Source organism: Bombus pyrosoma, linkage group LG14, assembly GCF_014825855.1.
Source record: "Bombus pyrosoma isolate SC7728 linkage group LG14, ASM1482585v1, whole genome shotgun sequence".
In the NCBI taxonomy this organism is placed as follows: domain Eukaryota; kingdom Metazoa; phylum Arthropoda; class Insecta; order Hymenoptera; family Apidae; genus Bombus; species Bombus pyrosoma.
The window spans coordinates 744,035-766,438 of record NC_057783.1 but is presented as its reverse complement, the minus strand read 5'-3'; the positions used below and the strand labels follow the sequence as shown (position 1 = coordinate 766,438).

Below are 22,404 nucleotides of genomic sequence, written 5' to 3'. Positions count from 1 at the left end.
TTCGAAGCGATTGGAAATGCGTGGCATCGGTACGCGTACCGAACGAACGAACGAACGAACGAACGAACGAACGATCGTTTCGTTTTTCAGCGAGACGGTGCTCCGCCTGTACGAACTTGATGGAATTTCACGCTAACGATCGTTATTCCGGCGGAGTCCGTCGACGATCATAACGCGAGCTGCGTGTCTTTTTTCCAAGTCGGATACAATGTATAAATTTGCTGATGTACACAGCGTGTACTTTGTGGATATAATTTTCATCGTTGTATTCGAAGGCACGTAATCTCATCAGGGTCGTTTCCGCGTATTCATCTCGATCTAATAACTATAGCATGGTGCGCGTTATGTCATTTTCTGGAAAAACACGTAGACAGACGGGAGAAGACGCGGTGTACGAAACATACGTGGTCGGAATTACGATGCTTCCATCAGCGTCTCGACGCCATCGCATCCCATCGCGGAGGCCGCCAACACGAGCTCGTTCCCCTTTTGCCGTATGAACCGTCTGTGCTCGAGACGCCACCTGCCAGCCTCGCGGCTGCTAGTTTATATTTAGTTTCCCGAGTTTGGAAAACTCTTAATGGATTCTTAATGACCTGGAGCCGGGGCCGCGATGCATGCTGAACGGAGACGAAGACGAAGACGAGGAGCAGACGCACAGGAGAGAGGCCGGAGACGAAAGCAACAGCTGATACACACCTCCTCCTCCTCCTCCTCCTCATCCTCATCCTCATCCTCTTCCTCCTCCTCCTTCGCGTTCGCCGCACGACTGATGACGATGGCGATTACCGGCTCGTCAGGGAGGAAAGGCTACGGTTCCAGCGTTTCACGCTCGATTTCGAATGGTCGCACCGAGAACGCGTTGCGTTCGAACGATCGTGGGCTCTGCTCGCATGGAAGCCAGTCAATTTCTGGCTTAATCTCCCTGCAGAAAGAGTTTTTCCTCGCGAACACGCGGTTTCGTGTAGGATAAAAAGCAACGCGGTAAAAAACGATTAACGAGATCCTTTCCTTTTCCGGGGCTCCCCGTATCTCCAAGCCAGAAAAACTCCGTATTAATTCTAATGGGGCGATATTTTATCGGGATAAAGCTGTCATTCGAGCGGAGGACATTCGTTATAATCTCGAGACCGGAAGAGAGATTACCGTCTACTTTGCGCGCGTCTTCCCGACTCCAGGGATTTCAACCCTTCAATCACCATATCCACCACCACTGGTTCTTCGGTCTCGATTCCACTCGAGACCAAGACCGACCGAATTCCCACGTAATCCTTTTCTCCGTCGCGCCAATGAAAAATGCCCGCGCCTCCGGAACTCGCCCAACGGTCGCAAGAGTAGCGAAGACGTCCTAATAAATTTTTCACCACGAATTTCGAATCCAACGATCGCCGCTCGCCTACTATTCGTCTCCCGTGCAATTTAATAGCATCTACACGAGCCTGGAAAGCATTTTTCCGGTAAAACGATTGGACCGTGACGGAGGGAAGGAGGAAGAGGATAAGCAGCGAGCAGAGAAAGAGGGACGCGAGTATCTCGCTTCGAAGGGACAGGTTTTCCCGAGTTTATCGAGGCGTCTGATTCCTTTTTTTCTTTTCTTTCTTCTCTCTCTCTCTCCCTCTCTGTCGATTGGCATCGATTTGCGTCCGATCGTATATACGCGACCATCGGTCCTACGGTGACGGTGAGCGATAAAACGAGAGGAAAAAAAAAATTGGCGGCACGAGTGGAAGTAGACGTAGAGCGTAGAAGGGAAACGACGAGAAGAGAGGGAAGGAAAGGGTGTGCGGTTATAACCGCGCAACTCAGCCGCTTAAATAATGTCGAGCGACCAACGAGGCGTAATTCACGTCGGATGAGCTATCGGTTCCGATATTTCCTCGTCGAGGAGCCGAAAAAAGGACGAGGAGGAATCCGAAACCGAGAGAGAGAGAGCGCGACAGGGGAGAATCCGAAGGATCGATCACGCAATTATCGGAAATGCAACGATCACTGCCGGTGCACCAATCAACCGGGATGCATCAGCGCGTATTACCGAGTTTCGTCGCGTCTGGGAACAGCTTTCGAATAACCAGGCCCAAGTTGCGCTTTCGTGCGCGGTTAAAAGCTGCGGATAGAGCGTGTCCTGACACATAGAAACGGCGCGGTGAGTAAAACTCGGAAATAGCGCGAACTCGTAAGTAATAATTTAGAGTTGAAAACGAGGCCACGACAGCCGAGTCCGGTTCGACTCTCTCACGTCGTAAAATAATCGATGGTTTCCTTCGAAATCCTTTCCAAATATCCCATTAATGGCCAGCAGCGACTCGTTAAGAATTCCACGCGCAAGTCGTCGGAGGATTTAAATAGTTGCGTTAAGAAAGCGATCAAGGATGGATCGAAAGATTCTTGGCGGATGGAAATATCGGCGTCGCATTCGCCGAAGCCTCCGGCGTTGCGCCCAAGACGACTGATTCTTAAGAACTCTGCAAGAAATTCAGCGAATGCGGCTTTCGAGAGATGAAAATAACGAGCGAAGGAGACGATGGAAAGTCGAGACAATCGCCAATAAGCGTTTCCATGCAAAGTGAATGATCTTGCAGCGAGTAAACGGTGGTTTTAACGAGCGGCTTAAAAATTATACACAGATTCGACACATAGAGGCAGGGGGCGCAATGGCGACGAAAAAGTTTGCTCGACGTTTCAATCGACCGGGCGATCATCGTATAAATGCAGCCCCTAACGAGAAAAGAAAAGGAGAGGGAAGACGGTAGAAGCAGTTAGCATCTAGTACTCGCGCCCTGAGTTCATCGGCTGAAACTTTGAAACACAAAGACGGAATTCATTTGCAAAGTTTTTCCATCTACTTGGGCTGGTCCGTGATTTCCACCTCTTTTACGTATTCGCCAGGATCTCGTTGGCTCGATCACGAGAAGAGAAAGAGAGAGGCGACTGGAAATCCATAATTCGAGATCGACGGAAACAGCGGCAACCTTGCGACGCGGGAGCATCGCGGAGGCCTCGAGGACGAAGGACGTAACTCGGAGAGAGAGAGAGAGAGAGAGAAAGAGTCCATCGTCTGCACGCTGCGTTTCTCCTGCGGAGTCGACCGTAGAACGAAGGACCGAGAGAGCATGTCACGCCAATTACGAGAGACGCCGATAGAGGAAGAAAGAGAGGCCGAGGGAAGAAGAGACCCGCGCGACAGAAGAAAGAGACCTGGAGAATTCAGGTACACCTAAGTCGGAGCTCGAGGGAGAAGGAGAGGAACCAAGAGAAGGTGGAAAAGAGAGAGAGAGAGAGAGAGAGAAGCAACGCCAAGAGGAAAGGAGACGGCAAGTGCCGTTCCAAGAGATGCCGGAACGCCAGAGACGCGAGAGCGAGAGCGTGCGAACGAGAGCAAGAAAGAGAAAAGGTCGAAGGAAGGAGGATAAAGAAGAAAGGTGGACTGGGGAGGGTCGGAGGATGAGGAAACGAAAAAAGAAACGATCGAGCTGCTCCCGACTCAGCGGCTCTCATATTTAATGATATACTCCAGCGTGCCAGAGTCCCGCTAATGCACGGACACTCGAAATACGCCAGCCTCTTTTCTTTCCTTCTACGACCGATGCTTTTTCCTCGCGCTCTCCCTTCTCGTTTCGTAGCCGCACGGCCCGATAATGCGTCGCTGAAAGTCTCCGCTATTCGCGCGCTGGAATTTCTCCTACTTGCCTCTCGTCCGGCGCGAAAAATAGGCCGCGTTTCGGCTCTTGCCGAAGGATAAGCGCCACGCGCCAAACCTAGAGACTTTGACGCGCGAACAGGAACGATCGCGGAGAAAAATCGATGCCGGGAACAAGGGTGAGACGCAGTCGGGCAGATGAAGTCGTCGTTGATCGACGTTCTCGAGATTTCTCAACGTTTCGTTGATCGAACAGCGTGTTTCACTTACGAAGGTTACGAAGGTTTCAAGCTCGGTAAAGGACACATCGATTCGTCGAAACGCGAATATAAACAAAACAATCGTTCGTTCGTACAGTCGTCAAGGGATACCTATTCCGCGAGCAAAAAATCAACGGAATTAACGGTACAGCCTGGATACGTGGTAGTTGTTAAAGCAGAATCGAATGTAGCCTTCGGAGGAAATTAAATGCAAGCAGCCAACAGCCTTTTTTGCGGAATTTCGCGTCTACGGTCACGTTCGAGCGAACGCCGACCGTGCCTTACGACAAGTAGAAGGTGCGAGAGAAGACCTTTCGAGTCGCCCTTTTTGCACCAGGCCCTTCTTCTCCTCGTCCTTCCCTTTTTCGGCTCTACCTCGTAATGGGCTCCACGAATGAATGATCCTGACAATGAAAGGCACTCGAGGCGATAATTAATCGAGCTCTGGGAATAGTAGCCGAACCCGGCGAGATGTTCGAATTTTTAATTACTGGAAAAATAAACCAGCCTCCCCCCGCCTCAACCTAACCTCCCCGTCTCTCTCTCTCTCTCTCTCTCTGCCTCTCCCCCGCTTGATCCTTTAAAACTGTTAGCTCGTTCGCCTGCCATCTAGTCGTCTCCCAATTAAGGAGCGCCGCTCGACGATGTACCCTTACACAGGATGCCGGAAACTATGACAAATCGGCCCTTTTAAAATTCCTACGAGACACCCGAAGTAGCGGACTTGTAAAGCACCAAACTCGTTTTCATTTCGTCGGCTCTGCGGTTACTCCGGCAGGAACTTGGGTGAAATAAGGATGAGCATATAAATTGAGACGCACCTTTTTGTTTTTAAGGCAGAGCACGCTTCCAAGTCCGAGGCATTATAAGCGGCAGATGTTCGCAGATAAATTAAAAATGCGCGCAGCGGGCCGAATCGAGAATGCCCGTGGAACGCGTTTTAAAGGCTCGCGATATTTACTGGCCTGCTAAAATATTTAGATACGAAACGCGAGAATAAAAAAACGAATCTCCAAATTGCAAATATTTGAAGCAAGCAGCGGGATCCAACGACGAACTGGCCCGCGGCTACGAAGAACGAAGCGGAGGGAACGAAAACCCGACGAGGATACGAGAGAGGCCACCGTGTGTACGCGATTCTCGTTCGCCGATTATTTCGACGCTGCCTTTTCTCAAGGAAGAGGCAACGCGGCGAAAAAGCAAAGTAATTGTAACGCGTTGCGCTACACGAGACTGCACTTTAGGGTTGGCCGGGGGGATGGAATTTCGAAAATAGACCGAGTCATCCGGGAGTGATCGCGTATACGTGGTCTGAATTGCCTCTGGTCACAAATACAGGGATGGGCACGAGCGTGTTCACGTTGATCCCAGGGGTGCTGTAAAAGTTACTTTTAACGTGTATCGAGAAACAGCTGGCAGGGGCGGCCGCGATATCGCCAGTTATAAAAGCAAAAACCGGGACACGCCGAGAGCAGAGAAACGGGGAAAATTGGAAACGACTCGATATAAACAAGTAGGACGAGAAGGAAGCGGCGATCGGTCGAGGCGCGAGTCGAAAGGCAACGGCGCTCTGAAACCTGGCATCCTACGGATTTTCGCGACTCGACGTAGACGCTTGCGCAGACAAATCCAAGACAGCAGAGAAATCCTGCGCCAAGTAAACGGAGAAAGGTTAAAGTTCCCGATGGAAGAAAGAACGGGAAGCAAGAATTACCGAGCTGGTTTCGCCGTATCGTTTCGCTTCTACGAAATCTCTTCTTTCTTTCATTAGGCTAAGAGTGAAAGTGAAGACGAAACTGGTCGGAAAGGCCGCGGATATCGTCGAAGTCGTAACTCGTAACTCGTCGTTGCATCGCGTTACGGCTTCAGCGCCGCTCGGGTGCAGTTTTTACGACTTCACCGAGACTTTTACGAGTCGTACCCTCCTCGATTTTTCTCCACGCGCACCACCCGCCGTTTGTTTTCGTTGTAAATGTTCCGCGAGCTTTGGCGTCGACGCGCGCTATCCGAAATCTCGATGCACTGACTGGCTAAAGGTGGGCGTTTTATTTATTTATTCGGCCCTTTACTGCCGCGTTTATTTCGATTCGAAAAAAGGGAAAAAGACCCGGCAAGCTGGCCCAGCGCGTACCCCTTTACGACACGTTCTAATAATAGATGCCAGAATTATTGCGCCGGCGTGACATAAAACGGACTTATGCCGCGCGACTCCAGCACGTCACTTCCTAATTGGTACCGTAAATTCATTATGAATAGTTACAGATTATTTCCAACAAACTACCATCTTATTTTAAGAGGATTAATTGGAGAAATGCCGTGCCACCTAAATATCGAAGCTGACGTTATCCCTTCGTCCGCCGAAACAGTACCATACAATCGATCGTAAAGTTTGTCAATGCCTAAACGTAGAAACGTTTCGTGAATATATTGCATTACACTCTCGGTTATCCGGTTGACTGGCAGAAAAATGATCCATCTTTTCCATCCAATTGAATAATAATTGCTATACACATTACATATATGTATCATTTTCTTTTATTTTCAGATTGATCGTTCGTCTATCTACGGACACGTTCGGTCCCCATAAGCCGACCCCCGTTTAAGTGGGAGTTCACAGTACGTGTTTCACGCGAAACGTCGTAAAAATTTCCTCGACGCTCTAACGAAACGCTACTGTCGTAAATATATTGGTAAAACTCCGATCGAAACTGACAATGCGCACATTTTTACAATCCATCTTGGAATTTGCGATTGTATTTTCACGTTCGCTTGACCAAATTTAACCAAATTCGACCAAATAGACCATCGATAATCTCATCGTGGCGGCAACGAAACTTGAAAAAAGCTTTTTACGGCAAGCGTTCTACAGCGGAACGCTGTGTATGTATCACGGGTGAAAATAGCCACGAGAAAGTAAGGACGAACGTCTGGCGAAGCTTTTCCCGGGAATTCGCGGGATTTTCCGCGTAACGATACGAAGCGAGCGAGCAACCGCTTACACAATCCTCGGCGCGCGTGGAATTTTGCGCGTGTTCACAGAGAGGAAAGGAGAAAGGGAAGGAGAGAGAGAGAGAGAGGAGCGAACAGACGGAAGCACGCTCGTTAAAACGAATGCCGTTTGTGCATTGGAAACTTGCTTTTAGGTTTATTTATTTAAACGACAACCCCCGCCCGATATCCCAATTTTCCCGCGACAATGGCAGAGCCAAAGCTCTGTTTGGAGAATTTCCGGGGCAATCCACTATATATGCGCGTGGACACGAGTAAAATAATATTTGCATGTTTGTTGGTTTATCCGACAACATTAGGGCAATGGGGTGTCTCGGCAGGCGCCAGTTACATAAATATCGCGAATAACCATGGACCAGTTTCAGAAGCAGAAAAATATCACCCCGGTGGGAACCGGTTTCATTATTTATTCAACCGAGGGTATCTCCACATTTACGTATAATTCAATAATTTTTCCACAAACAACGTGAAACGCACGTTCTGTTTTCTATTCGATCGTTCCTCTGTTTCGCCTATAGATTCCGCGTGTTATCTCCGATCGAACCGAACCGAACCGAACCGAACCGAACCGAGTAGCAGCTCGCTATATCGAATTATCGTCTATACGAAAGGACGGATAACGCGACTCGACGCGCAGAAAGGAAAAACACGTCGTTCGCGGTAATGTATGCGCGTCCTTTGATAGGACGAAATTTTTTTACCATTCAAAGCGTCTCACGGTCGCGTGAGACTTCTCTTATCGACTACTTAGAGACATACGGTCGTCACACGGTGTAGACTTTTTCTTGGCCGGCGTTAACGCTCGTTAAGGCGAGCGGGACGCACGCGGATCGTCTCTAAAGGTTCGAAACACGGTGAAACACTCGTGAAAGAAGAGTACGTTGTTCCACATAACGTGGTCTGAACCGCAGGGCCAGCCCCACGGTGCAGGGTAAAAAGACGCGAGGAGCCGATCAGTCGGCCGCGACGACGCTACACATTATCGCGTACAGGGCGTCGTACAATCGCGGTCGCCTCGGGACAGGAAGAGGGCCTGTAGACACGTAACTACGGGGACACCGGTTACAATGGTGCTGCTTTACATACGAAATTACAGCCTAACGCGTGACACGTATATTTCTCTATGCACGACATTGTCATTACCTCTATTAGGTTCCACTCGTTTTGCCGGCTACGATACGCGTACAAATTATTACTTCGCACGTCCCGACAGCCATCCGAGTTCCCGCATCCTCGTACACATTGTAAGAAGCAAGAAGTAGGTAGGCGCGTCCTGGCTAAAGATCTCCTTGCCAGCACCGCGATAGCCATTAACCCTCTGATCGGTTTTATCGCGCTTTATCGGCCCGCTGACATCCAACGAGTCGCGTGTCTAATTGGAAATCGAGAAAAATTATGTCTATTCGGGGTACACCGTATGTTCTTCGTTTTCCCGAAGAGGATAATTAGTAGGTTCGCGAGAGGGATAATCGACGCGCCAATATCTTACCGCTTAACTGTTTTATCGTCGGATAAAACCTCGTAGACGTCTCTGCTATCCTCAACACTCCCATTTCGGCTATGCGCTTCTTCCTCCTCCATCGACCTTGCGCCTTCCCCTTTAAATCTCTACATTTTTTTCCACTCTTTTAATCGCACCTCCGTCTTTGCTTCATGTTTCGTACACGGCCGTTCCATTTTCCAATGAAATCACGCACGATGCCACACCCACCGCGAACGAAATTCCAATGCCTCCGGGTCTTTTTATTTTCGCGCGACGCGATCGTTAAATTTACTTTGTTATTCCACAGATGGATGGGATGAAACACGGGGATGGCGAGAAGAGCGCCTTTTAAATGGAATTTCTCGAGTCTCCTCGTGACACGATTCGTGTCCGAGTAACTCGAGCTTTCTAAAAAGAAGTTGTTTCAGGGGCAGCGGTTATTACCGGTCGGCTCGTGACGAGGAACCGCTTGCACGTACCACTCCGGTGATATCCGGTTGATCCGCTGGCATTGGCAGGCCTGGAAATATCCAGGGGCACTTAGCGCTATCTACAAAGGCTAATGTAGCCGCCTGATAGGAAGGTAGACGTGCCCTCTGTATATATCCTGTCAGTGAACGAGAAGAAGAACCAGAAGGGGGGAATACACGCATGCGGCACACATTCTCGTATGCACGATCCTGATTTCTCAATCTTCCCGGAGACCCGTTGCTCCCGGGCACCCGAGCTCCCGTTCCCACTCGCTCGTACTTTTATTTTATTTCGTCCATCCCCGTTGGAAAGAAAAAAAAATATTTTATCCCCTCGATGGAGGACGCGTCTCGATAAACACAAAGACACGTTGTCATACGTTTAAGCGAAGTGTACTCTGCATTTTCTCTCTCGAAAATCGAATCGAAAACCGAATAAAGAATACGCCATTAGACATACGCTATCGAGACACATGGATACCAGGCGGATACACGTTTATTGAAAGATTCTAACAAACTTTGCTTCGTTTCGTATTTTATGACACGATAAAACGCGCAAGTTCGTGAATAGTGTTAAGACTAGGAGAAATAAAATTAGCCGAACGCCTCCGATTTACGTCGAACATCATCGTAAGCGTCCTAATCCCCGAGGTCGGCAGGGTGTCTCTATACAACGACGGTTCGATCATCTACCTGTTACGTTTGATGGAATAATTTACAAGGCGTAAATTATAGACGAGCATTCCTATTTTTATTGCGACTGTCACAAATTCTAGGCGTCGATATCATTCCTTGACATTTACGTCTTGCAATGAATTTCTTAAAGAAAAAAGAAGGTATAAATCACGGTCTAACGAACGCACGCTAGTTGATTTCGTTACAAAATCTTGGCTACCGGTAATTACGAACAAATAGGTTAATCGCGTATCCCGTTAGACGGCGAGCTTGCTGCATGCGTAAATAGTTTGAAACTGTACAACAAAGTAGGGAAACTTTCATCTTGCTCGACCATGTTCGAAATGATTAACCTTTCGGAATCGCCAAGAAGAGGATGATATCGCGATCATCGCAGGCACATCGGATTTTATCAGCCAGCTGGAGTGCCGTGGCGGGAGCGAAGGGGGGAGGGAGGAGGGGAGAGAGAAGTTTGAACAGCCGAGGAACCTGCCGTAATAGACCTTCTTAAATCGTCTTCTTTTGAACATTGACTTAACCCACTTCTATGCAGCGCTTCGGGAATGGAAAAAAGAAAAACGGAGACAAAGACCGAACGGAATATGGGATTGATCCCGGTGAATGCGATTGAGCTCCACGAGATTCTTTCGCTCCTTATCTCACGTGACGTTGATAATGAATATAGATAAAAAGCTGACTGTCCTGTAATAGCGTTTCTCGGTATTATTAACACGCTATCTGCCGGCAGAGTACAACATTGAATCACCGTTTCTAAGAACAGCGAAATGAGCAATCGCCGATAACGATCGTTAAAACGACGCGTGAATTAGTTTACGCGCACCCACTCTTGCGCCTTTGTATCGAGTTAACCGAATGCAAGACAAAGAAACGTAGATACACGGAAGGAGAGAGAGAGAGAGAGAGAGAGAGAGAGAGAGAGAGAATTTTGGAACGCCTAAAATTCCTGCACAATAGGATCAGTCCGTACAAATTAGCTTGTGGAAGCAGTACACGGAGGTTTCGGCTCTGCCTGGTATTTTCAAACGGCTTTAAATCTATCGGTCAACCAAGGGTGTGAATTGGAGAAAATCGCTCGGAGACCCCAGGTGTTCCGCAGCAACGCTTGCTCGTACAATGTCCGAAAGAAAGCTGCTTGGAAAATGCCTAAGCACACACACGCACGCCTGTGTACCGCTGTGGGTAGTTTGGCCAGAGAACGATCGTAGCAGGCATTTCCGCAAAATACAAAGGCAACGGTTCGCAAAGGAGGGAAGATTCGTCGAGGTTGTTTGTGCAATATCGTTCGTTTCTCACGCGACAGTGCGTATGAAACGGCCATCGTAATTCGTTAAATACCGTAAAATTTCTGTCGAGTCGGCCGGCTGAATCCTCCAGTGTACAAGTTGGCGCTCCTTTAACGAGCATGGACGATATACATATATACATATATCGGCGATTCATTCCGCGTCGTCGTTACAGTCGTCAGCTGCGCGCTAAACCATGGCCGCAAATTGCTTGGCCGGTTCTTCGTGTATATTCGGTTTTCACGGTACGAATGATCGCGTGCGCCGAAGAAATTAATTTGGCTACTGTTTCGCGGGAACAATAGTTAGGAGGGCGACTCGTAAATCGAGCCGCGGGATCGAACTGGTATCGGTTGCTCGTTAATCTCGTTTCCTTGGATCGACGCTCGAAAGAGGAAGAAAAGGGAATGAAAAGGAAAAAAAGAAGAAAAAGGAACGCAAGCGGGAGTTGGGCGACGTGTCACGAACATACATACGCGTTTCGTAGTTTCGTGGCAGCTGTTCACACGTCAAATATTTATTCGAAGATTCGGGAAGATCTGGCGAGCTTACGAGGCAGAATAAAAGAAAGAGGGAGCGAGGTACCTTTCGATTTTTCCGAAACTGTTCTTGGCGAATCCGGCGAGAGGCACGGGAGGGGAGGAACGGGCAGCGATCAAAGATCCCGAGAGCAAACACGATGAACGAGCCGAGGAGCTCGGGCTCTTCCAACGATACCGCCGCGCCGGTTTCGATTAACGTGCCGTTCGATCCGTGAATTTTCAAATTTCCCTTATTCACGGTCTGACGAGTTACCGCGAAAAAAGACGGAAATTGGAAAGCCAACCGATCGGTCGGTCGTTGTTAGCCAAGTGCAAATAAAGCAGTCGGTGAAGGACGGATGCGCGGATGCGCTCGTTTATCTTGACGGCGAACCGATCGAAATCGAGTAAACGGCTAAAGTAAACGTCGTCCCCTGGTTGCTCGGCGGCGATCCGATTAAAATATTTCGCGAAAATTAAGTCGGTCGTCGGTCGACAGGAGGAAAGGAAAAAAAACAAAAGGAAGGTATCGCTGAATTGGAGGAAAAGGTAAGAAATTAATCGCAGGTGCCTCGGACGACGCGATAGAGATTAACCTCGACCCGAATCTTTCGATCCTCTCCGCGAGATAACCGTTCGCGAGCTCGGAAAGAGAAGAAGCAGAGAGGAGCACCAGTTCTAACGGTTCATTCCGTCTGCCTTCGCAACCGCCGTTCTCTGCCGCAGAAGCCTACGTGAAAACGCGTTTCCTTATCGCGCACCTTCGCGGATACGCAGTCGTTCAACTCGTTCGAACGATCCAACGTATCTCGACGATATCCACTGCGGGAGACAGCATTTACATCTACTTTGACGAATCTTCGCGGTCCGCGGACGTCTCCTCCGTGCGAGGTTAGAAAGGCCGTCAGGTGGAGCAGGCGGGCGAACGTATCGGACGAGTGCCGGGGCAAAAGCACGGAAAAATAATTAGGCTGATTCGGTCGTCGAAGCGAGCTGGAACGGAACGGGGGGAAAAAGTAATGCTCATGGATGAGGAAATCATTAATTCGAGCGTGTCGAAGCCAAGTCGAGAACTCGCTCGATACAGACCGCGTAAAAGGGTCTTTCTCTTTCTCCCTCTCTCTTTCGTCGTTCCTTTGATCGCGCACAAAAAAATGTCCCTTTGTCTCGAGCCACAATGCGAGCGAGCCTTTCTTTTCCACCGGACCAACCTAACCTGTACTTTACGGCTTTTTCGAATGAAATTGGCCGACCAGCTACGTTTTGTCGTCGACGAATCTTCTACGTATCTCGAGCTAGAGTGTCTCTCCCAGGTGACGAACAAAACGATGTCCTCCGCTTTTATCCACCTCTAATGGTCCCCTGCACTGCAGCTTCGTGACCTTAAAACGCCGTTCTGCACCGCCAACGTGTTAATTATTAATTATTACAAGTAACGACCATAGAGCCCCGGTCGAGCGAATTCTTCAACGCGAATTTGTCTTCGCCGCGGTGCCGCGATTTGCAAAGAAACAAACTTACCGCACGGCCTGTGTATTTGTAGACACGCGTGCCAGCAAGTATGCATGCGTTGCGTGCGAGTACTTGCAGCCGTGTTCCGACACACATGCATCCACGCATACCAGTTCGGGTACATTCTTGCCGAGTACAAGAAGAAGAAGTAGAAAAAGTAGAAGAAGAAGAAGAAGATGAAGAAGAAGAAGAAGAAGAAGAAGTAGCAGTAAAAGACGGCGACGATGAAGCAGAATGAGAAGGAGAAGAAGAAGAAGAAGAAGAATCAGACAGGGCGGAACACAATGGCCCAAAAACCGGAAAGAGGTACGCCCACTTCCCAAAAAAATGGTCCCTCGAATGAAAACGAAAAAACGCAGCCATATGTACATCGCTAACTGCACAGTGTGTGCAAGAAAGGTAGGAGGAAAGGGGCACGCCATTGGCCAGATTCCCATGAAACTCGAGCAGCGAATATAAGGCGAATCTCCATTCACGCTCGCCTGTCAACGAGAAAATAAACTTAAATTCATCGAGCGACTCGCCTCTGTACCGGAGCATAATCGAGCTCCGCCGAAATCCTGGTAATTACTGCCATTGTTCTGGCAATTCGCCGACGTGTGCGCTAAGCCAGCCACCCGAAACAATGAACATCGCGAACATTATACTTTAAATTCCGAATTAGCAGCTGGATCTCGGATCGGGTGCAACTAGTTGCGAAAGAAAGAAAAAAAAAAAAAAAACTAGTCCAACGCATCGCGCGTAAATTCCTTCGAGCTGCATGTTTTCCGGACGTAATCCGGGCAAATCGATTTGCAATTAACGCAAAGAGATTCGATTATAAACTGGCCGACGGTGTAATAAAGGGAAATGGTAACAGCGAGTGGTAAGAAACCGATCCTTCCACTCGGCTGTTCACTTTTTCATGGCACGCAAGACCGTCTTTTAAAGACCAGTCGTGTTTCCCTTCTCCCAAGCCGCGTTCCAATAATAATGCCCCCCCCCCCTGCCATCGAAGATTCAAACGAAACGATTTAACCGGATTTATCGCAAGACCGTCCCTTTCGAGGGAAAAACGAACGTCGGTAATCCGGCGTCTGAGCGACGTTCTCGATCGGTTCGGCCATCACCTATTAAAAGGGAACACGTGGCCTATCGTTAAGCTAGATTGCACGACCACGTGACTGGACACAATGAATCGTCGTAGTTTACCGTGGCGAGGAAAAATTCATGAGCCGAGAAAACTCTCTGTCCCCTGCTGAGGGTGCCTTGCGCGAGGTTAAACGTTAAACGTTAAAGCCGGACGTGGTGACGAACGCGATCAGCCAACGATGAAAATCGTCGATTAAAATCTACTTATCGATAAAAATGGGGAAAGAAACGAATCACCGTGATAACGATAACATCGTGATAAATTTCTCGAAGCTTCGTGCAAGAATCTACGTGGTAATTTATGCAAAGCTGTGAACGCGATAAGTTTTTCCCTTTGGCAGAAACGTCGTGTAACTGGGGCAAAAGTAGCGTCATCTACTTATCGATCAAAACGACTTTGAACGTTTCAGCAATAACGATTAACGATAAATTCTTTCGATAAGCCCGTCATAAATTTGCAACGATTCTAGCTCGGTTGTCTCGGTGTCTCTAAGTTTAAACGGTCGATAAGTTTTATTCTTGCTAAAATGTCTGATAGATAAGTAGGTCGGAAGACCGTTCACCCTCCAGCGTCGCGATATTCGAGAAACGTTTCGCAACTACGTACGTACTAAAGCGTTGCTAATTATCATTATCGTTATGACACAGGTGTTGCCGGTTATGGTTGATCGCGGTTCAACGCGACTCTCGTGCAGTCAATTTCTTTCGGCTAATTTCGATGATCTTCTTACGCAGCCCGGCTAAAAGAACGGCTGAAGCGCGTATAAAAATTTACGCAGCGTCCCCGCCGGACAGAGAAATAAAAATCCTATGTAAATGAAATTGCGCAAGACCGTGTCCTCCTGGTACTTTAGTTTTTATTGCGAAATTAATAACGCCGAGCGAGCCCGCGGTGTATTTATCTGGATATTGCGCGAGTGAAATTTGATACGCGAGGCGAGGTACCAGGGAAGATGTTCCAAGCAAGTACTTTTCTTATGCCATTCGTAAGAATTCCGAACGGTATTATACCGATTTCGAGATAATATCGTGACTAATATGTTGGCCGCGGCGAATGAAAGTCCACGTCTCGTGGCTGGAGCTTAATCAAGCGGTTTATTAATTCAACGCACGCTATTATTAATTCCACCGTCTGCGCGAGGAATCAATTCGAACGTTCGAAAGTATGGAAATCAACGGACTCATTAACGATTCCGGTAGCGAAGTTACACGTGTGGCGAGTAACTTGTAATTTGTTACGAAAAATATCGCTGTATCAAGTTTAACGAAAGGAGCTGCGCGCTTGCGAAATCGATTCTGCCCGAAGCTTTAAATATAGATACGATATCGTAGCCGCGATAAATTATCGGCCATCCACTGCTACGAAACAGATGGAAAATGTGACCTTGCGAATAACGCGATATATACTAGTAGCCGTGGACGATGAGCGTGCATGGCCGATGCGGCAAACTATACACCCAGGTAACTCTAGATCCTAGATGAGCGGCGAGATTAGTGCAGGAGCAGGAAGACCTGTCACCCTTGTTGCAAACGTAAACCGAGATTCGAATCGGCCTGTCGCCAGTCGGCACCCACTTGCCGGCCCAAAATTTCACATCCTGGCTACACACTTTGGCTCGCGGATCGCGGCCACGTTAGCTAATCATCTACGTAACTACTACGTAGATGATCATCGTGTATCATAGAGATCGTTCGTTTATCGTTTTAATTTCAAAATTTCCAAGGGGAGCAAATAAGTTTCTACCAAAGAAACGAACGTAACGGAGGAAAGAGTAGAGTTCGATTCCTATCGGAAACGTAACTCGACACCGGGACAAAAAACCGAGCGCGTATGAGCAAAGGTATATAGGCGCAAGTGGTTTTCAAAGGACGAGCCAGGTAGTTGCACTACTTTCACTATTTCCAGAGGTCTGTGGCGCGGCACAGGCCGCTCGATCGAGCGACGACGCGTTTCCACAGAGCCGACGAGAATCGCTTTGTAATACTTTCACAATGCAATTACGCACTGGTGTGCGCAGTGAAACGCTACGGTGTCTAGATCGCGGTGTCACGCGGCATATCTAACGACGGGCCTCGACGAGCGTACAGGCTCGCTCGTCCTGATAACCGCCGCTACGCACGCCTCTAATAATAATACCAGTAATCATAATTAATCGCTTCAATCCTCGATACCGGCACGAGATTGCTTCTCTCGACATCGCTCAACCTTACATGTGTTGTACACGTACGAGTTAGGCGAGCGAAACCGAGAGAAGATTCTTTACGTACCGGCGCCCCTCCTCTCTCGTTCGCCACATTCGCCGGTTCTTGGCACACGATCGTTTTCGTCTAACGGTTCGACGATTATCGGGCAGATCTGACGAGCGGATGATGCCACAGGCGTGAAGACAAACATCGAGAATCCGTTCTCACGTGGTGGAAGCGCGAAAGAAAAGAAGGACGCCGCGCGCCGGTACCGAGGGCAAGAAACGTTATACCACGAATTAGCGGCTTTCAGACGGAACTCGAAATTGAGGCTAATTGCCACGAATGTCTCCGGCACGCGGTTATATACCAGAAAATGAAATTAAGCTGAAAACAAGCAACGGTTATCGATCATGGTGTTGAGTTACACACGCCTTAACAACCATCCACTGTACTCTCGCGCAACTGCAACGCAAGATTATGCAAACGAACTGCGCTTCGACGTGCAACTGTCCCGACTAGGCGCATCGATGAACGCTAATTGTTTGCCTGCGACTGTTAGATAGACCGTTCGTACGCTCGCCTAGATTAGACGCAACGCGAGTGTACACCCGGGATCGAACGAAAACCAGCATCTCTACAATTTCATCGCGTCTCACAGCGTGACGGACTCGGTAAACCTACGGGTCCTGTTTTTGCCAACCAAGAGCGTTACGTGTGCCAACAGGTAGACAACAGTAGGGGTTGCTGAAATTTCCATGAAACTACCTATCGTAAAAGTTGCCATTCTACCTAGCCACGCTAGTGTCAACTTTCCAATCCGAACCCTATTTTACGACCCAAACCTCGCCAAAATTCTCTTACCATGTAACCGCTTGCCCATGCAAGTACAGGGGAAACCACAATTACAACTTACAATTTTTCAATCGTTACGGTGGCACGACGTGTAAAATGGAACGCGACAAAATCTGATTAGGCATATACAAAATCGAACAGCTACGCTCGTTAAAGTTCCGTTGCAATAGCTCGATCGAGAGGATCTTTCAGTAACGTGAATTTATCTTTTTTGGTAATCTAAAACAGCTAAACTTACGACAAGATGGAATCGATACTGTAAAAGATGTATTACAAAGATCTGTATCTTGACTTCTCGTCTGTGTTAACGCGGTAATTTACGATTCTTGGACCTCCAGTGTGACCCATCGGTGGTTCTTTGTCCGTGACATTACGCAAAAGTCGGCACGATATCCCGTTGTTTAGTGGACGCAAAGCACCTTCTTCTTCCCGTCTACCTTCTAGGAGGGCGCATGATCCGTCATGACCAATGTTTGCCCGCGCAAAATATTTGCACGAGGAGGCGAGCTCAAACATACCGGCTCACCGATGGCCTGTCATTTTCCGAGTAGTACATGTATGTTGCCGGCGCGTACGGGCGAACCGCGTTTGGCACGTTTAGGCGCGTGCGAAAGCGCGTGTGTACTCAGTCGACTGTGCACACACGCGTTACCTATGTACACATTAGCTAGCTTCGTATGTGCGTGCGTGTCGCTCAGACTTTCAAATAGGCCCCGCGACCCCCGAAACCCTTTCAACATTTATTTGCATAATTATGGAATCGTTAATACACGCTGTGCACTTTCTGCCGAAAAAAAACCTCCGAAAAAAAAATTGAGATTTCAAGGGAAAACAAAATTCTCTCCTCGTAACCGGACTTGGATCGCTATTGTAGATCGGTCTGGCTGTCTGCTATTTCTTGCGTCGGGGGAAGGTAACGCGAATCAAATGGCAAACCTGTTCGAATGGAATCTACGCCGCTGACACAGCATTCTGAGGTTCAACGAATCAATGCCTTTCACTGCGATCGTTAATATCTGGTGTCGTAAGTGGCGGATAACAAACGGAAAACGAACATTTCTCTCGGCGCTGAGTAGCGTCGAACCGGGATTTATCGCGACACGAATTGCAGCTCGCCACTAGATTGTAAACTTATCTCCTATTCCGGGGATAAGCTGCTTTCGATTTCGAAATATATAACGTTATTACGTGTTTACGTATCGATGTGTTTACAACGGTCGGTGAGGATTTGGTAAATTAATGCGAAGCCTTGTTTTTACTTACCGTAACGCGAACGAGGAGTGTCGCTCTGCAGCTCGAAGCTTGTTGTTTTCGAAATTCCAGTCCAAGGACGCCGCGGGTGTACGAGATTGTTTCTTCCTTCGTTGTAAATTGTCGTCTTCCTCGAATCGCGATCCGGTGGCTGGCGGTGACGTTGGCGCTTCGATTCGTAGAGAAAAAGGCGTTAAAACGATCGAAACGGGGCAAGAGGGTGGGGCGAAGAGGGGAAGCAATGCCGCGAAACGTTCGGCTGCTCAAAAACGTCGTGACTGGCGTCGACGCGATTCCGTCGTTAAATCGTTTGTCATGGTCGATAGAGGTATACGGACGAAAGCAAGCGCCATTTTATCCCGTGCACTCGCGGCAACGCGAAAGGTGGATGGACGGTGCACCGCGACGACGGCTACGATGGTAGAGGTATATACTCTCTCCCCTGACAATTCACCGAACCGCGTTCTACCTAAAATCGATCCGATTACAGGACTTTTTCTCGCCGTTAAACCGTGCCTGGTACTGTTATACACGACGCGAACGATATATATTCGCACATTCCTTTGGTTCACCACTTTTCTCTTTTTTTTTTTTCTTTCCTTACACAAGTCACAACGAAACTTTATCGCCGGTCGAAGCACTTACGACCTCGTGTGTCGTTCTCGCGAGACACGCGTTCCGCTCTCTTTCTTAACTTGCGACACAGTTTTTTCGTTTACACGTAAATCACTGAATTACGTGTTCCACGCTGATTCGGTAGCGTATAACAGTTTAGCTTTTTTTTTCTCCCTTGAGCAGAGAACACGAGACCCGACGCGGAATAGTATACGTCCGTCGTGTGCTGCGAGAGAACACGAACTAACGCGGCGAGCCGAAACGAGACGAGGTCGCTCGGCTGGTTTCACCGAACCGCTATTCGGCCGGTATACACCAGCGCCGCCACCGGGGCTGCACCCTTACCGTCCATTTTCCTCCATCGCTTCTTTCCCACTCCTACCTGAAATTTTCGCCACAGTTGCTCGCTAGTTTCTGCGATCATCGACGTTCAGCGCGTTTCAGCTCGAACCGATTTCTGATTTTATTCCCGGTCTTCTTAGCTCGTCGAGAGAAAGATGTAAACGGACCCACGACTGAGCGGGGTCATTGATTTTTTGAGCCCGTCAAGTGTAAGCCACGCGCATGCGCAATCGTGCCGGCGGTATGACAGCGGGCGTTCTCATACACATCCGCAAAGTTCCGCGCTTGAATTCCTGGTGACTTTAGTTGACGACGACCGCCACGAAATATCGTTTAAAATTTACTTCGCACATTTACTCTGTCCCTTTGTTTCTTCCTTTCTCCGAGAACTTGGAAATCGGGCTTCTCTCCCATCGTACACAGAAGCCATACATCCTCCATCCTTGCCAACCTATACGATTTCAAAATCGTAAAAAATTATATAATTATCTTTATTCGTATAGAAACTACATTCATGCATGCGAGCTTTCGGTAAAATAAATCGTCCATTCTTATAAACGAAACACGATGCTTGATTATCTACAAATTTTTACCTGATTCCTTAGATCAATTACGTCGAACGACGAATCCGCCAAATCTACCGAAAATCAACTACGAACGCATCTTTTTTACGTCACGTGACCCAACGCGATGCAAACTGGGTAATTTCTTGCAATTTGAAACCACGTGATCGATTCGAAATGAATTATGGGTGATTTATTGCAACTCGTCGCTGCCAATTTTCTTCGTTACCGAATTAAAATTAGTGAAACGACAGACTGTTATACATACATGTTATACATACCGTTAGTGTGCGATATCATTTCATATAGAGTTCCCCTAATCTATATCGAATTACTTTTATTGAAACATCGAAGACCGCGGAAGACTTGAATGGAGTGGTTCGTGATTTCGTTTTGAAATCTACTTTTGAAGTACGTGAAACCGTTTTTGAAAGATCGTTCCTTCGTGCAAAGCGTTTAATCGCGAGATATAGAGCGTGTAATAGCGTTTTCACGGTCGCTGATAATCGACGCGTTATTCAATACGACGAAATATTACGCGGGAACGCAGCGTCGTACGAAGAGAAGCCATTGCCATGACAGTCGTTATCTCACCGATTTTTCCAGAATTGGATGACGACTGCGAGAGTTTGTTGAACGTGAATTCGGACGTACGATTTTTAGTGGTAAGTGCGATTATTTTTTTCCGCAATGTTTCCTGCGCCTATGCATACTAGCGTACTCCTGACATATACGTACGTACGTAGCTGTTTTTTTATGATTATGCGTCATACAAAACATTTTGAAACTTCTTTAGCATCGTAACGAGTTTCGAGTAACGCGATGATATTGGTACAGTTTGACACAAAGCTGAAAATATACGTAGAGGCTACGTAAAGGTATGTAAGTGGTTAATTATCCATCGCGCGAGAAATCCTCGATGTTTAGTGGAATCGTCCGAAGCATTTTTCGTATGGTGTATATTAATTTTCTATTTGACACAAGGACCATTTTTTACGCGTTTTACCACTATTAAACGCGTTTAATGTTTATTATGTGGTCGATTGATCGCGTTAACGGAATTGTTTTTTTTTTTTTATTTAGTTCTTGAGCCAATCGTATACCTGTCAAAATTCTAAGAATATTTGAAGAATATTCATAATATGAATCGCGCGGCCATGAACGATAGGAATTATTGGTGACTGATAGAAGGATAAGAGGGTTAAAAGCGTAAGGCAAAATCGAGTGGAAAATGATTGGGATTGTTCGCAAACGAACTTTCGTTGGCGGATTGCAAAGGCAAAACTGTCTATCGGCTCGTTGGAAGCTCAGTGACGAGGAGGTAATCGGTCGACCGATCAAGATTCCCTGTTCGCCTTTCTCTGTCGCGGCGGCAGAGAGCAGAGAGCAGAGAGCATAGACGGGCGGCTATTTCCGCATGACATCACACCGCCCGCATTTAGGAGCACGATTTTCTATTTTCTTGTCGGTCTACATTGGTGGCCCGTGAAGACTTGCAAGGTCAGCCCCACCGAGATGCGCCCGGGAACACACTTTTTATTCCCTTTCCTTTCTTTTCGTCCCGTCTCGCGTTCCTCTGTCTTCGTCCCGTCACTGAGGTAACTCTTTCCACAGGCTGATTCGCAAAAACGTCTTATTAAAGCGGGTGTGCCGTCCTGCGAAATTTCCGCGATTAGGCGGCTCGCGTTGCGAAGCACACGCGTCGTTTTTCTCCTACTCGTCTGTAATACAGGCCGGCAATCTGGCCTTGTTCCACTGGCAGTGGGCAACGATCTCGCCTAATCGAGAAATAATTGTACGAATTTGTTCGAGGGCTGGCGAACGGTACAGAAAAGAAATCCTTGCATTCTCGGTTCGCCTGCTGCCTCTCCGAGCTGTTTTTTACCAATTCATTACTCTCAGATGGAACAATGGATTCAGCGAAACAAAGGAGCGGCTGCTCTTGCTTGGCACCGGTACCGTTTCTCGTGTTAACAAAGTTAGCCGTTCGTTTGCGGAATTAGAAATGAAGGTTCGCGTGTAAAGAAAATCCGTGACCGCTGCCTCCAGCCACGGACTTGTTGGAATTGCGTTTCGGTTCAACTATAAGGATTAACAGAGAATCATTTTCAACTCGTCGTAGGTTTTAGGACCGCGTGATCTATGTTGCGCCAAGTATTAGAAATTCTAATCGACGCGCATCCAATATCGAATCTTTGAAACGTCGATGTCTTTTTTTAAGGCGAATGCCTCCAGGCCATAAATTTACCCGTTCGTCGGTTCAAAGCATTTACATCTGTGTACGTCGATGTTCATTATCCGAGACGATCTTTCGCTCGATATCTCCTGTTAATAACGCGGGTCCACGCGATTACGGAAGAGGATTTCTGCGTGAATAGTTGCATAATCGGCGGTCATGAGCCTTATTCCGTATAGGCCTTGCGTACGAGCCTCGGCGTGTTAGATATATTTTCGTCATAGGGAATTTATCGAGTAGGATGAATCATACTACGAATCGAAGACAACCCGTTCGATATAGTTATGAAATTCTTTCTTTTTTTATCTTTGACCGAGCTTGTACGAGGTTGGATCGTTTGCTCTCGTTTATTGCAC

At 47.8% G+C, this 22,404-nt stretch overlaps 1 protein-coding gene across 14 annotated transcripts in view; it reads right to left on the bottom strand.

Moving 5' to 3' along the window:
• The window catches only part of LOC122575235 (ephrin type-B receptor 1-B), a 94,751-nt gene extending 74,857 nt beyond the window's left edge, over positions 1 to 19,894 (bottom strand). For 7 of the 14 annotated variants that reach the window (XM_043743933.1, XM_043743931.1, XM_043743934.1 and 4 more), the window contains exons 1-2: positions 19,843 to 19,893; positions 18,305 to 19,700 (exon numbers count right to left, since the gene is read on the bottom strand). The gene's annotated coding sequence lies outside the window, so the exon portion shown is untranslated. Of the gene's footprint in view, positions 1 to 18,304; positions 19,701 to 19,842 lie in introns of all 14 variants that reach the window. The other 7 variants (XR_006319365.1, XM_043743927.1, XM_043743929.1 and 4 more) reach the window with 2 other exon arrangements.
• Between the last annotated feature and the right edge of the window lie 2,510 nt (positions 19,895 to 22,404).